Here is a 17125-nt window from a genome sequence, read left to right as displayed (position 1 = left end):
TAAGTATTCACAGTGATATCATCTTTGGATGAGGTATTTAAAGCCCTAGTGGATAAAGACCTGAGCAACTTGCTCTAGTTGACTCCACTTTGAATGACATGTTGGATCAGAGACCTCCAGAGGCTCTCTCCTAATAGGAAGGAAATCAAGACACAACCCTTCTGGATATGCTATTTCAATCGTTCAGACCCTTATTTACTCTGTTTTTTGTCTTTTTCTGTTGTAAAAAGAACATAACACCAACAAGCCTCCCATACATTTTTGTTTTTTCCTCCAGGCAAACAAACAGCAGAAAATGGAACCAGATTAATAAAAGAGGAAAAGGATAATACTCTAAAGTGTATCTTCTTTTGAAGAAAAGAGAAAATCATTTGTAAATTCTCTTCCACCTTCTGCTACTGCCCTCCTCAGGGAAGCTTTATAACAAAGAAGATACATTCCAGCAACAAAATTCATGTCAAAAATAACAGAAAACTATCATACAAAATATGGGTCACCACTTATAAAAATTAAGAAAAAGTTAAGTAACTTTTGAAACTTATGAAAAAGACAAAAGGGGGGTCCTTCGATTGTTCCATCACCTAAAGAATAATTTTAAAATTGATTTTAAGATCAGCAATTTAAAATAATTATTATAAGCCTTGCTTGTTTAAAATCTTCACACCCAAGCTGTTGTCTTCAGTTTTAATTTTCTTTTAGGAAGGATTGTTTTTTGTTATAGAGGTCTTTGTAAATTAGGCTCAAATATACAAACCCTTTTTTCCAATGCTTGGATTATGGAATTTAACATGAAAGTCAACAGGTATGAGCCTTCAAAAGAAAATAAGTTTGCAGGCACATAAATTTATGATGAAGGAAAGCTATTTGAATAATTTCTATTACATGGATGTGACCATTTGCATTAATTGTTCTCAAGGCTGCAGACATAAATTCATGACTTCCTTCAAGGGAGCCATTTGATACAACTACTTAGGCTATTTTCTTTTTTTAAATAAAGAACATTGACATTCCTGAAGGAACAGAGCAAGGTCAAAAACTCTAGATGCTCATTACTTATATATATATATTTATATATAATAATTTTCAGAGGTTTTTTAGGCTGTAAGTTTTGTTGTGAATCCCTTTTCTTGAACAACCCTATCTTAAAAAGCCAAAACAAGGTTAGCATAACAGAGAAGTTACTCTAAGAAGTTGAACAGTGATTTGTCTCCAGGACTTTCATTTAAACGTTCTAAATCAAAAAGGCAGGCATCTGTCTGTGTTATATTTTCTTACAATTGACAAGAAACACAGAGTTTAATGAGAACATACTTTCTGGGTTCTATTCTGCTGTCCACCCTGTAGTTCAACTGCCTCAGGTGTCAAGTATTTTCATGTGCAAGTGAGGTCAGACGAGGTCATAATATGCTTCAAAACCCAGAGGTGGTGCTGCAGAAGAGAACTGCTTGATAGGGAATATTTTCTTCTATTTAACTGGAGTATTAGCTAATACTGAATACGTGCACATATACTTGCAGAGCAAGTATGGGAACACAGTGCACTAAAAGCCACTAAGGCAAAATCCTTTGGGACATCAACGTTCCAGCACAAATTTCATGTGAGTGACAGAGACTCAGCCATTCAAATTCCTCTCAGCTTCAGTCCCACCACATACATATCACAGCTCTCCCAGACCAGACATCTAACTGGAGAAGACTTGTCCATAAGCAAATGAGTGATTGTGATTTTAAAATTTTCTGCAGAATATACTCAGGGACAATTTTCTGCCTATTGGTTGTTCCCTGTCCCATTCAGATGCATTCTCTTCACAACCTAGAGCCAACTCTGACCACCCAGAACAACTTTCTTTCCCCAAATGGCAGTAAAGTGTACAATTCCCAGTCTATTGCAGAGAAGATATTTGACCCTATTCTGGAGTCTGCTCCTTCACATCCTTTCACACCACAAAGTCATTTCCTTACCCACCAATCATTTTGAAAAATATTCAGTAAAAGCACATTTAAAGATTCTTGAAATACACGAACAGATGACTTCTCTTTAGTTACCAATCTGGCTAATAACTATATGGAGCCTTAACAATGCACATAAGAAAGAAAGAATCTTTCAGATTACTGATAAGCAACAATTTTCGGGAAGACAAAGAATACTATACAGATTGACATGAAAAATGCTTCTCATATCCATAACAATTTAATAGTTGAATCACAACTTTACATAAAATATTCTTGCATTCACATATCAGTGAAAGATAATATCCTGATTTTCTCCCTAAAATCCTTAACAGCAGATTCTTATTATTTTTATTAGTTATGTATTTGCTAGGTTAAGAAGACAAAAAGAATAAATCCATACATTGTCCTGAAAATTATAGTCAGCTGGCATTTACTGAACCTTACTTTATTTCTTCTAAATGCTAGTACGGCACACAGCAATCTGTATATCTAAAAAAACATTACTAAAAATAACCTAATTTAGCTAAAGCCAACAAATAAACCTTGGAATTTCAGATTCAGAGTGTACACCTTTAAGACTGGATTGTCACTTCTACTAAAAATTTCCTCTAGGACTGAGAAGAGGCTAGAGACCAAGCCCAGCAGAGGAATAACTGATATATCTACCTAAAACACTCCTCATCATCATTACTGCTGGAGTGGAGGGAAGGGAAGGTGGGGAGAGAGAAAAAAAACATAGCCCTGAATGCCCTCCCTGTTGTTAAAGGAGGTGAAAAACAAATGGCTCACACATTTGACTTTCCTATTTAATGTACATTAAAAAATATGCAAGCAAGACCATACAGCTCTATTTATATAAGAATGCAAATAAAGTTTAACATTTCAAGCATATTTTTAAAAGACGAATAAAAATGGATGTGAATTTTTTTTATAGGTCTGGCATATTTTGATAAACAGAATTCTCACAGTTTACAACTAAATGTATATTTTAAAAGATTATAAATTTTTTACCTCTAGTTCTAGTGCAGAGATCCTGAATGCAGAACACTCCAGTGCTGGGTACTGCTTGTTTCTTTGCTGAGTTTTTTCCTTCTTTTTTTTTTTCCTATTTTTTCCTTTTTTTTTTCTTCTTTCAAAAAAATTTTTGATAGTCTAAAGTACAGAAAAATTCCACTACAGTCTTACCTAGATGAAGAGAATCAGGAATTCAGACATGACCTCCCTAAAATCTTTGGTCAACAGGAGAAGAAAAAAAGCCCAAACAACAAGACGAAGAAGCAAACAAACAAACAAAAGAGCCCAGTCCCAGCTAGCTCCTGCTAGCATAAAAGTTCAGATTTCGCTACTGAGATCATTGCTCTATTCTAAGCAGTTTTGCTCAATGTGTGATTCTAACAAAAACACCCTCTGCAGCTGGAGGGAGCCTTAGCTAAGCACGAGCCTGTCAAGCTTTTCCCAGTGACTTCTGTCTACTAAATTCAGACTGATGTTTTGTGAAAGGGGCCTCAACAACCAGGCCCAGATTGCCTGAAAAGTATTTCCTGCCTTTGAGAGAGAGAGAGGGAGAGAGAGACAGCGAGCCTGCCTGCCTGCGCCAGGGAGAGAGCGCAGAAATGGAGGGAAAAGAAAAAGACAAGACCAAGTGTTTCAAGGCAGTTAGCTTAATACACTGCTGGGCTATTTCTGCCAAAGAGAAAAAGCTGTACTACAGCTACATAATGTAAAAATATTTTTAAACCTCTCCCCCCTGGTTTTTTTTCCTTTAAAAAAATACTTTATGCATCTCCAATGCTCAGGCAAAGGTAACAGCTATCCAGAACAACACGAGAACATTTCTGGACCACCGGGTCTTTGACATCAGGTATGAGAAACATGGTCTAAACTCAATTAAAACATCACACTGACAAAAGGTCTAGTACTGTTCTGTTGAGCAAATATACACAGTTAGATAAATTCCATTTAAACACGTATGCTAAAATTGAGTTCCTACTCAAGAGAATACGCTGGATCTGAAAAAACGAATGCTACAGTTTAAACACAGTCATTTTGCAGGCAGTGGAATATGTTGCTTTACCTCTTTTGAGAATCCTCCAGAGTCACACAAATCCAGCTCTGCAAAAGCAAAAGGACAGACTCCATCTTGATCATATTAGTATTTTGCTGACATAAAACACTTGTAACTACTTCATTCCAGTTTGACAGGGTGCCTGAATCATGTCTCCAGAGTAACCCACAGCATCTACATCCTTTGCTCTATACAAGTTTAGTGAATATCGTCTGTTTATCTTTTCTGCTTTCTTCTGCCTTCTCTGAATGACTTCCTCTTAGCTGTTTCAGCCTGAGAACTTGGATTACCATTTGGTTTTGATTAAAACCAGACGGACAGCTCCGTAGAAGTTTGAGGGTAAGCTAATGGAAATTACTAGTATGGCTTTAATTAGAGAATTTATTAGTAATAAATATTAGCTATTCATACAGCGAATTCTACTAATAAACACACGTAAAACCCCATCTTCGCCCACTGGTTTCATATTTAGGTGAAATAACATACTCAGTATTTATTTTATTGAAGTCAGTGTGACTCATAGTAGTAATCAACATGTATATATATATATGTATATACTTTTTTTTTTTTTTAATTCAAGACAAAAAGTAGTGATGTTGCTAAGTTTATTCGTCTTACCGGGTGGGTCAGTCATACACCATTTACCCTCTGATGACCCCTTCAGCTGGTGTAAACCCTCTTTATTAATTACAGGTCTGAGTAAATGATTTTACAGTTACTGATCATGGCATTGATTGGAAACTTTGGCCTTTGGCTAGCTGTCAGAGCAACAGAGATGCAGAGGTAAGACACTGCAGATGTTCTTACACACAAATATTGTCTGGGCATTTACTGAGCAGAAAGTCTCCAGTCAGGAAGCCTGCCACAACTGGGACAGGATATTTATTCTGAAAGGAGATAGAAGAGCTTCTTAATTACTAACTGCTGATACATGAGATTCTACCAGCTTCCAACAACTGCTTTTAACTGTTTATATAATGCCTTCATTAGCTCAATTGAGCCTTCTCAAGGGCATTTCTTAAGTCAAAGAAAAGCCAGCTATGTAGGGCTGTCTCCAGCTCCCACTAATATGGCCATATCTGGAGCTAATTTGTCAAGCTTTAGTTCCTCAGCATGTGGAACTTTGTGCTAAAATCTGCTAAATTTGCCAAATGTGCTCTTCATTGTCATACATGCAGTTTCATATAGGCAGTTTTCAGCTTTAAAATACAGTATTAACTTTTAAACTTAGTTGCAAAATTATGCAGGACCAAATGGAAGTGGGTTTGAAATTATTCCCAGTAGCTTTCCTGTGCATGGATAGTGGAGGTAGACAACCTTAAGTGGAATGACTTACCAGCCTAACCTCTGCATCTTCAAAGACAGAGGTCTTTGAAGCCCATAAAAGGAAACAGCACATGTGCTGGTAAACTCAGAACAGCCAGAAGCACAGCCCCAGAGGTAAATAACTTTTCAGGATTATTTTTAACTACATTTGGCTACTCTCAGTTCTGAATCCATAACTTTTACTCTACTGTGAAGTGTGATTTATATTATTTCCCTGAAAGATTTCAGTTTGGAATTCAGTGAATAAGTTACAAGCTGTGAAGGGACACATTTTATTCGCAATTATGCAATTGCACAAATTGCACAATTTTAAAATTTATGTTTATGGGAATAAAAATAAAACAAAAAGCCTCTAGTTTCCTTGCAGTTAAAATTTACCAAAACTGTTTGGTTTTATAATACCAAAAAAACAGTAATGAAAATTTGAACCACTGTTCTGAAAAAAAAAAAATCTTTCAGAGAGAATTTAAGTTATATTTTAAGTATTATTTTTTTCAGCTAAATTTCACTTAAAGTTCCATCATAAAGCTTTTACTTTCATTAAATAAAATGTTCTCTTTTTTTTTTTTGCAGAAGCCAGTCACAAGGAATAAGTCAGATTAAAAAATTTCCAAGTGGGAACATATTTAAAATGTATGAAATTATTAGAACATTGTCTGCTATGTAAAACTATGAAACAGTTTCAAAATCACAACTTATTTCAAATATTGTAGTGCTTGATGAATAGCTGAAAAAAAGACCATCATAGATAATGTCTGTGCATTTCCTGTCAAAGAAAATGGAGAGCAGACTGTCTCCTAAATATCTTTTCCTGCTATCACATCTGCAGAAAGGAGGGAAATAACTTGAGTTTGAATACTTATTCAAAGCTACTTTAATAAAACTTCACAATGGTAGAATAGAAAAAACATGTGAAATCAGAACATTTAAGTCTGAAATCTTGATAATTTGGTTTGATCTTGAAGAATAAATAGAATTGAAAAAATAAGTAGAGGAATGGAGTACTAATGAGAAACGAGGTAATGAACTAATAAGACCAGTTAATAGCACTGCTGGGCTCTGTATGTGGTGATAAAATACAGTTCCATTGTGGTCAGACTGACTATACTAAAATGATAGAATTTATCTCCTTGCTATTTCTAAACCTAAATCAAAGACAAAGGTGGTATTTTTTCTTGACACCTCTGTGACTCAGAAAACCATATGTCTCAAAGCTTGGCTATATAAATCAGGTATTCAAACAACTCTAATTTTAGTTGAGGTAAAGTTATTTGAAGAATTATAATAATCTATTCTTATTATGATTGTATTATATTTCTAATATAATTATAAAATAAGAAAAATGCATTAAAAATCACACATATAATATTGTTTATCCTCAATCATAAAATATTTTGGTCATACTAATGTAAGTTCCATCACATATCATGGACAGAGAAACTAATCTGCTCTTTACATGATCCTATATAAAATGAACTACCAAAACAATTAAAAAGCCAAGAGGAATTCAAAGTAGTCAAGCAATTTCTGTTGTAACAGTACACAGACATTAATACAATGCAGATGTGGCTATTTTCAGGCACTCTTTATTTGTCTGAAGATGTGATGGTCTTTTCTAAACCTAGAACTACACATGTTGGTAGGCTCCTCCATAATTTAGTTCTTTCTCGGTCAAATCCTTACATAAAGCAATGAGAATTTATCCAAATCTTATGGTTTATAGGAAATTATTAACATAATATAGCTATGGTTTACTGAATGCAAAATTCAAGTAACTTCCGTGAAACAGTACCATCAGGGTTTGCAGACAGACCTAATCTGTTTTCATGCTTAAAAACCAATCCTGCTGAGAAAGCAATATGTAAGAAAAAAAAAAAAAAAGAGCACCTGAAGTCTTACTCTTATTTGTCTTAAGCAACAGAAGTTGCCATATGCCTTAGGGAAAAACATGAAAGCTTTCACTAACATCTTCCTTTTTTCCTAAAGTGTATTTTTAAACCTGATATATTTCCCCTAATCACTGAAGAATAGGAAAATAAACCCCTTATTTTGTTGAAATACACCTGGAACTGCTGAAAGTACTGGAAGACAGAGACAAACAGCTCTATTTAAATAAATATTTTCAAAGTTTCAATTTTTGCTTTTGTTTCACAGTGGAATTAGCTGATTTCATGAGGTATTCCATACTTTCATGTTTCATAGGTATCAAATACATGATTTTGTTCATGCCAAGAGGTTTTATGAAGAAGTTTTGGATTTGATGAAATCATTATAAAACACAAGAGGGAGCAACTGAAGGGAAAGAGAAGCATCCATTAGGCACACACAGACTGGCATAACAGAATGGCTGAGGACCAGGCATGGGAGAATCACAGATTTCATGTACAGACCCTGTTCAGGGATATGACCATGTTTCTTATATCCTTGCTAGGTCCCAGTGCATTAGATTGCAGTATAAATGTGTGGCATGGAAAAGGCTCTTTATAATTCCCCAGCTGAAATAAATTTGCATGTCATCATTTCAGCAAAATGAAATAATTTGAATATTTTAAGACTACGTCTATATGCACAATTCTTCAATGCCAAGATGTTATGAACAAAATATAATTGGAACAGCTTGAAAAACATCCTCATCAAAATCACTGGGAGAAGCAATAATATCTATGTGTATCACTATGAGAAATAATGTTTGGGGTTTTTTATAAAAACCATACCAAATAAAATAAATATCACTTCTAAATAAAAAATTCATTTGGAATTTTCTAATTATGTGCATGCAATCTGTAATATTGAATTCTAATTGTCAAGAACTTTACTCAATAATTTAGACAGAAACATTAAGATTTTTTTTAAACAAGCCCTTAGTCTGGTGTGTGTTTCTGTATCTCCTTGCTCTCAGTGATGTGTTAATCAAGAATATCGTTAAGCACTTTAAAGGTAAAAGGAAAGTTGAGTCCCTTTTGGTTTTTTTCAAAGATTCTAATATTTTCACAGAAGATAAACTCTCAAATCTGAGGTTGTTGCTGAGGTTCAGGCTGAGGCAGGCACAAGCACCAAAATTATATGCCAAATGAAGATTAACAGCATTTAATGGATTAAAAGAATGCAGTAACTTCCCAAATGAGTAGATGATAATACTCAGGCAGATTATCTATTTTTAGAACAGTTTGTTCTATTTCCTGTTTAGGGGTTTTTGATCATTAACATTCAGGTTTGAATGATCAAAAGAAGGATTTTGTTTACAATATACTAGGCTATTTTAAGTGGGTTTGTCAGAGTTGGTTACATTTTCCCTAATATGTATTGCTAGCCACTGCTCCAAACGAATCTCACTTCTTTTCAAGTTTCAAACACTGGTAGAAATTTATGTGTTAGTATTTAAAAAAACTTTTTTTCATTAATATGCATATGGAATCCTTTCAGTTGACTCAATTTTAGTAGAGGGAAATATTTTAGAAACACCAAAGATAGAAGCAATTAAATGTTCTAGGGGCAATCCAACTTTCCTCAAATTAGGTAGGTCTTAATTGTAGCTATTAGTACATGCTGGTTGATGAACACATCTTTTCTTGTGTTGGCAAACCAATGAGAAAACCTGTAAAAGTACAATTACCACAGCCCCTATGGAAATAAAACCTGTTGCAATCTACTAGTTCAAGTTTCTAGACAGCTAACACCAAAGTTCAGCAAGACATTGCAAAGCTATTTCGTTGACAGCGTTACACAATGATATAAACTAAAGTTAAAGCATGGTTTCAAGAGCTAATCAAAGAGCAAGTATCCAGCTTTTGGCCTTGCTTCTACCTTTTAGTAATAGATCCGTATATCTGTCATAACTTGGCAAGAATCTCAGAAAGCTGTGTATTGCTGAATTGTATATTATTAATTTCCTGTTGTGAAGAATGTATATTCTATTTTGGGGATGTCTTTCAAGCAATCATTAGTTTTTAAATCAAGCCCCTCTGAAGACAATTTTTCTTTTAGAGACCACAAATTTCAAGCAAGAGCATGAGGGTACATTTAACTGCCCTCCATTTTCAAGTAGTATACAAAGATATGGTAATTACAAGATGAATTAAAAATTATCTCATGGGTGCAGGTGGTACATTTTATTTCCATAGAATTGAGAGGCCCTGATAAAGCAGAATACATGTTTACATATGGTAAATATTAAGGATAGTGCCATTAAATATTGAGTATGAGTAGGCAAAATGCAGTCAGGTTCTTCAACATTCTTCATCTCTTAGAGAAGACAATTCTTTCCTTAAATCTCATATATATGAATGTTCTTGTAAGGATGTTGGATTACATTTACTTGAAAAGTCACATTTCATTGCTGTTAATGTTCTTGTGATAGGATCAAAATAGTTGCACTAAATTCAGGGAAGATACTTCAACTTAAAGTAGTTGAGGACACAGTCCCTTTGTTCCAGACTTGTGCAAGCTATTTGGATTCATTCTGTCTAATTGCTTTCAGACCTGTGGAATGACAGTCTCTCAATGGCTGCGTCTTCTCAGCGTAACCTACGTGAAACTTTTCAGACCTAGAACCTTGGAATCATTAAGGCTGGAAAAGTCCTCTAATATCATCAATGTCTACCATTAACCCAGCCCCTCTGTGTTCCCCCACTAAACCATATCCCCAAGTGCCACACCCAAGTACCTTTTGAACAGTTCCAGGAATGGTGACTCCACCACTTCCCTGAGTAGCCACTTCCATTGGTTGACAAATCTTTCAGATAGGAAATTTTCCCTAATATTCAATTTACCTCCCCTGGACAAACTTGAGGCTCTCTCCTCTCTCCCTGTTATTGGTTTTGTCATGTCTCTGTATTTATATTTACTATCAATTATTTTATATTTGTCCACCTATCTAAAATAGAATCTAAGAATATAAAAGCTGTTGATCCACTTCCTAACCATCCACTTGTGTACCTAGACGCATAAGAGCATTCAATAACATCCAGGAGCTTATCATTCTTTCTCATTGTAATAACATGTATTTTGCAGTTGGTGAAACACAGTGCTGGAGAAAACCAGTGCTCTGTTTTTTCTATTTGGATATGCACATGCTGTTTAACATTCCTACAGAATCTATAAAGTTTATGCCAATTCTGCCTTTATTTTCTCTTTTGCAAAATACCCTAAAAATTTACCCTTCCTGTACCAATTTTCATTCCATTAGAAACTTGTTTCATCTTCAGAGTCAATAAGAAAATATCTATAGTAGTAATGTGTTTGTTCTTAAAACAAACCAAGAAAGGCTGTTTGTCTGTTTCCTGAGAAGATACTTGGGATACAAATATAATTAGCACTGTTTACTTGTAGAAACCACCAGTTACTCAAAATATATTCAGACTTGCCAAACAATAGGGAATTACTGGCTTACTTCAGACAGATTCCTTTGTGGTATCATTTTATTTAGTATCATTAACCTTAGCTGTGCTGACTTAAAGCAGTTTACATGAACATTAGAAGAAAGAACTTTGTCTTTAGACGTTCTAAGGGTACAGATAGTAACCATAAAGATAAATGAGACTTTGGAGAAGAAAACTCCAGAGCATAACATTTTAGTAATATTACAGATATAAAATTAGTAAAAATTTACTATTCTTAATATGGGAATTAATATGTAACTAACACATTACTAGTATATTTTACCAACACTCTCAAAAATTATTAACACTTTAATAATATCACAGATGTTAAAAGCTTCCAGGGTGCAAACATACACATTAAACACAATTTAAATATTTGTAAAAAATGTATATATGAAATTGTATGTTGGCCTTTAATCTTACTATATTTTATTCAGAATTCTGATAAGTTAAGGAAGGTCCTAACTTGTGATTCATATTAGCTAAGGCAGCACAATGAGAACGACCTTTCCTCTATCTGTAATTAAACATACCAAGGGCTATTAAACAAAGATACAATCACTGGCTTGAGTTTCTGATCTAAACTGAAGACTTTTGAGGAAACTGGGGGACTGAATATAAGAACTATCAGGGAGATCCTCCCAGTGAGATGGTCTTGTTCTTATAATCTTTCATGACTACTAGAAATTTGCTTCTGGCCACTATATGACACAGAATATTGGGTCTGACCTTGTTGTACAGTACCATAATTCTTATGTCATGTTTTCTTATGAGTCTTCTTGTACAGAATATCTAATTACAAATTCAAGAAAACCCAACACTTCTGAAAAGCTTATGCCTGTTTTTATTTCCCCCCTTGGAGACACAGAAGTAAAAGCTGAAATTTACGATTTTTGTTAGCATTTCTGTTGAGTGTCTATTTTGTCTACTTCCTAACTTACTAAAAATCTAGAACACTTAACTTTTCAGGCACAACTTTTTTTCCTAATTGATCTTTCTGAAAAGTTGAACACTGCAAAGCTTGGATCTGCTGGAACTTGAAGAGATGAGCTTCCTTATTTTATCAGGCAAACGTGCACACTGTATAATGAGCTATAGATGAGGTTGCAGTGGCAGGAATGTGTTTGATCACTTCAGCATCTGGACTGGTGTTGAGAAGTCTGACTGTTGCTCTCTCCCAGATGAGATGGCTTGACGCTCTGCAGATGCATGGTGAAGGTAACTCCTCTTGTGTCTTTCTCCAGGGGGAGTAAAATTGTTCATCCCCTCCAGGGAATTCATTACACTTTCCAGGGGAAAACTTCCTCCAGTTTCTTCTCCTGTATGAAGGGCAGCATCTGATCCACAGAGCACAGAACTGGATAATGCTGGGAGAAAACCACCTGGCTTATCATCCTTCTCCCTCTCTATTCTCTATTTCTAGCAAGTATTAAAATTGCAATGGTAATTAGAAGGATGTTGTGATGAGAATAAGGAGTGCTGCAGCAGGCATTTCAAAGGTGGTTTCCATCTAGGAATGGGACAGGACTTTATAGGGACAGTGCATAACTTAATTTTGTTAGGGGATAAGGGCATATGGTAATTTCTTTTATAAATATGAACAAAGACATATCTGCAACATGAACACCAATTGGGTTGGAACGCAACCATACGTTATGTACCAGTGCAACCATGCTGTATACAGTTCAGCTTATGCTGAGCTATATACTTCTAACTTTTTCTTTTTAAATTCAACAAAACTCAAAACCCTCCAACATTTAGATTAAAACCAGAGGATTTGGTGGTTTCTACATCAATCTTACCCCAGAATGCATAAGGAAAATGAAATGCAAGTAATGTTTCCATGACATGAAATGAAATATCTGATAATGCAACTGCTGATGACTAAAATTTCACATTTCTGCACACCATTTAGCTAGTTCAGTATTTCACTCTGAACAGTAGCAATAATTGTGATTTCTTCCGGTATTGTCTCTTACACTTAGTTTCTCAGTGCCTAAAAGGCTTTGAGCTCTCACAGAATATTCATTCTCAGTAGCTTTCACTCTCCTTCAACTCTGCAAGACTAGTATTCCTAAACTGGCAGCAACCCAAAAGCCAAAAGTTAAAGACAAGACAGATGTATACAACTCTTAGTACACATCAATAATCTGAGAAATTAACCTTAAAGGAAAAGGAATTTGAAGAAAGACCTGGGCCTAAACAATTCTGAAAAGGAAAGAAGACTAAGCAACTAAAATGCATTGAGACTGTTAGGGGAAAAAAATAGGAAAAACAAATTGAAAGACCACAGTTTTCATCCACACTTTTCTAAAATGGAAATTTAAGTTGTTTCACCCCAATAATTTTATTTTTAAAGCTTCCTTACTAGCTGTTTTTAACAGCTAATACCATGAAAAAAACTAGAGAGACATGCTTTGATTCTGTTCCTATAAAATTTTGTGTCCTGGCAAGACATTTTCTATTTTTTCAAAAAAGCCAGTAAGCCAAGACTATCAGTTATTCATGGAGCCTTTCATGCAGCACTTGCTGTACCAGTGTCTACATGATCTTGTGGTCTATTTAGTCTGGTCTTGGGCCACAGTGGTTATGTCTACATTGCTAAGTAGTGTCCAGTGAAAGGAAACCTGTAGAGGGAAACATGAGGAAGTGAGCTCTACATTATATGCATTTCACATATTTCACATGTGTTTCTTTGAACTAGTTGGGTGCCCTGGGCTGGATGTATTAAGTGTACTCCACGTGATGTAGTTTAGTTTCATCTACATGCTCCTTGAGCCTGTCATGACAACATAGTAAATAGGAATAGCTAGGAGATCTGCCTCAAAAAATGTCTGGATTTGTAGTAACCTGCTGATGTAAATATATTAGGAATATGAAAAAAGAAGAAACCTCAGTAAGGGAGCTCTGAAACAACCCTTCTCAAGGGAAGTTTTGGGTGGTTGTGTCAGGGGCAGGTGGGAGTTTAGCCTTTATTGATCTAGATTAGACATTGGAGTGGTTTTGTAATCTTTAAAGACTAGCATTAAAGATTTTATTGAATTCATCATAACTACCACTATGATATTTTTCACTAAAAGGGTATGGCTGATTTTGAGTAGAGAACAAGATCACATACAGCTTTCATCTTGAAGGGTTTCCGCTTCCCTTTTTGCAGAATAAATATTCTATTCATCCTTTGCTGATGCTTTCTTCCTCTTTCCATTCTTGATATTTTCGTTGGCAGTATTTGGTTCTTGCATGGTATGTTAAAATAGAGAACATTTCTCCAAATTTAGCTTAGTAAGACATTTTTTTCCTCTCTCTCACATTCTCTACTTTTCTTAGTCTGACTACCATGATTGTTCAGAGCTTCCCAGCTGCTAGTTCTTCTAGAAGTAGCAAAACTGACAGGTAAAGATTGTTTTCACAGATTTTTTTAAGACCGTATGTTTAACTTGAGCAAAACCATGATAGGCACAAGAGTAGGCTTTGAGTGCGTGTAATATTTGAGAAACAATGATTTTTCCTCAGAGAAGTGATCTCAAATTACAAGGCACAAAAGAAATAAAACATACCAGGGTAAAGAATAGTATTATATACAGATTTTTTCTCATTATACGAGTGAGACTAAAGGCAATGGAAACTTAAGATAAATACAAACAACTACATTTTATTCCCATGCTCCATCATTTATAAAAGCAACTCCAATTAGAGTTTCTGTATAAACAAATTTTAAAGTTGTAAGGAACCTCCCCACTGAACTAATTAGATAACTGTGGAATTTGGTTTTGGAACAAAAGTTGATGCTGATAAAGCAATCCAGATTCCACACAAAATGAGCATCAACATACAGTGTAATGCAGCATTGCTTGTAAAATCCTTTTTTTAATCATTACCTGATTTACTAAGTAGATTTTTAAAAATGTCAAAGGAAAAGGAAACTGCATTTTTTTATGAAAGTAGGTAAAAATGTAAAAAGTATATTTTTCAAGTCCCTTGAGAGAAGATGATAATGAAAAGATACCTGACAAAGAGTGGCAAACTATACACAGCAAATATTTGTGGGGAAGATCAAAAAGTAGTAACATGTAAGGGAAAAATTTATAGCTATGTGTTTTCAAAAAGATGTGAGGACTTGGTAAAAATGAAAGGATGGAGAAAAGGAGTATATTCTCTGTTAAGATCTGAGGACTCCAGTAGTTGTGCTCACCTAAAAATAGTCTGAATCAGATCTGAAGATTCAGCAGATAACATATTCAAAGTAAAAAAAAAATGAACTGTTTTATTCTACCTCCTATGACAAACTGAGGTTTAAGGTAACATAAGGTAAATGAGATTTACACAACCAAGAGAAGAATTTTGGATAACCTTAGTTTTTCATCTGATTAGTAAAAGAAGAGCAATACAAAATTATCAATATTTCATATGAGTCTAACTTCCATGTCCTCTACCCATGTCCTCTAACCCTCTAAATTAGTAAGATTAGTTTACAGATGTGGAAATAGAGAGATCAAACCAGCTTTTCTGAGAGAGAGGCAGGCATCTGGAATGCTTTCCAGATATCACAGAAATTGTTCAAACAAAACTTCTAGGTATTCAAATTGATAAATATGTCAAGGACATGTATTGTACTCTTTTGCATGGAGTTTTCATTTCAAGTTGTTTCCTCTATTCATGTTTAGTCACATAGACATACAAATATATATCAAGATAAGGTGTATCAATCACTTTTATATCCACTGATTTCCACAATGCTTTTTTTGTACTTGTTTTTGTCTTTATTGTATCAAATTTTGCATTAAAAACATACAGTATTAGTATAGTAGACATGAACTCTTGTTTGTTTAACCAAGATCAATGTTTTAATTGTCTTGGCTAGGCTCATAGGCAAACTTTTTTCAGTGAACTCAGCCTTTCTATTTTGTGCCAGCTTAGTTTAAAAGAAGATATTATGGTAAATTCTCAGTGACTTGGTTTCCTTTGTGTGTTAAGGAGAGATATTTCTTTTCCTTCCTTACAATTCAAGATAGTAAGTATTGATTCAGCACTGACTGTCATAATTACCTAGAAGACACCTAAAAGCAAAAGTTATGAACTTAACAGGGCTAGCACAAAGTTAATATGCTAAACTAACGGGAATTCAAAGCAGAGCACAAATGGAAACACCGGAATATGCTGTTCTGCATATCTGGGTAACCCACAAAGTCCATTGAGTTTAATTTCTAAAGATCAATTTTTAAAATCTTTTTCCCATCTTGCAGTTAGAAAGAACTAGCCTTGTCACAAAACTCTGGAGAGAAGTTGTTCCTGGTGGCCCTTGTGATTAAAAGGCTCTGAGTAAACTGTGCATTTTATTAGCCTGAAAAGGTGAAGATAAAGATGTGTTCAGTTTAGTCAGTACTGCCTTCTTGGGTATACTTCCCATTTTCCCATGCTTCCTAGATGAACTTCAAGGAACAAGGGAAGAAAATCCTAATTCTAAAGGACTAAAGGGAATATCTCCAAATCATTATGGCCAAATCTGACACAGAGTTCTGTTACTGGGCAGGGTTCTTAATGGAGACCAACTAGAAAAAGTTCCTAAGACTGCATATGAAGACAAGTTCCTTCTGAAAAGGAGCGACAGTGAAGCAAAACAAGTTTTTCTCCAACCAAAGTTCACCTGTACCGTTTGAAATATTCCAGTATCTCATTAACAGACAATGTTAAATACCAGCTATCCTTAATGTTTTACATTTATTTTTGTCAGTGACTCCAACTTTATAATCAAAATCTCATCTCCTTCAATAATTGTAATAAATAGGGCGTTAGTTAGGTTAGGTCATTCAGAGAAAATTGACAAATATGTAACACTAATTTTTTTGAGAACTAAGCATCTCAAGTAACACAAATCTTAAGACTTGTGAATTTCAGGACTTTGAGCTACTTTTCTTAGTGAGAGAGAAACCCTCATACAAGTCACAGCAACTGTCACAAAGGACTCTGATGCCTAGATGACTCTGCTCAGAAAGGTGTCATTCCATTGGCATTTCTGAGGACATGACAAATATTATTAAAACATAAAAAGAGGAATGTGGCTGTATACTGTAATTTATTTATGTCACAGTTAGAAATTAATACCCTAAGTGATTTACAGTGACTACACTTGAGAAAATACAAGTTTTACCAAAACATTTTTCTCTTTTAGGCAGACCTATTCAGCTAGCAGCATGCATAACTGAATTTCTCCTTCCACACTTACAGTTCAGAAATTTAACCTCATAAACAGATGGAAGCAATCATATATCACATGGGGTCTGAGAGAACTAGAAAAATGAGCTGGTCTGCAAGATGAAAAATCTTGAGAACAACTGAGTTACAAGCTCAGTGTTCAGGTCCAGTTTCTCAGTTCATGAGATTTTGCTCACATTGCAGTAAAATTC

General features: G+C 34.8%; 1 protein-coding gene across 1 annotated transcript in view; it reads right to left on the bottom strand.

Annotated features, from left to right (window-relative positions):
• Window positions 1–3378, bottom strand: part of DLC1 (DLC1 Rho GTPase activating protein) — a 214190-nt gene extending 210812 nt beyond the window's left edge. Inside the window, exon 1 of the mRNA XM_085058882.1 lies at window positions 2964–3378. The gene's annotated coding sequence lies outside the window, so the exon portion shown is untranslated. The remainder of the gene's footprint in view (window positions 1–2963) is intronic.
• Window positions 3379–17125: the final 13747 nt, after the last annotated feature.

This window comes from Lichenostomus cassidix, chromosome 4, assembly GCF_008360975.1.
Source record: "Lichenostomus cassidix isolate B80296 chromosome 4, HeHo_3.0, whole genome shotgun sequence".
Taxonomy (NCBI): Eukaryota; Metazoa; Chordata; class Aves; order Passeriformes; family Meliphagidae; genus Lichenostomus; species Lichenostomus cassidix.
The sequence above is the reverse complement of the archived record's forward strand: the minus strand, read 5'-3'. Positions and strand labels throughout refer to the sequence as shown.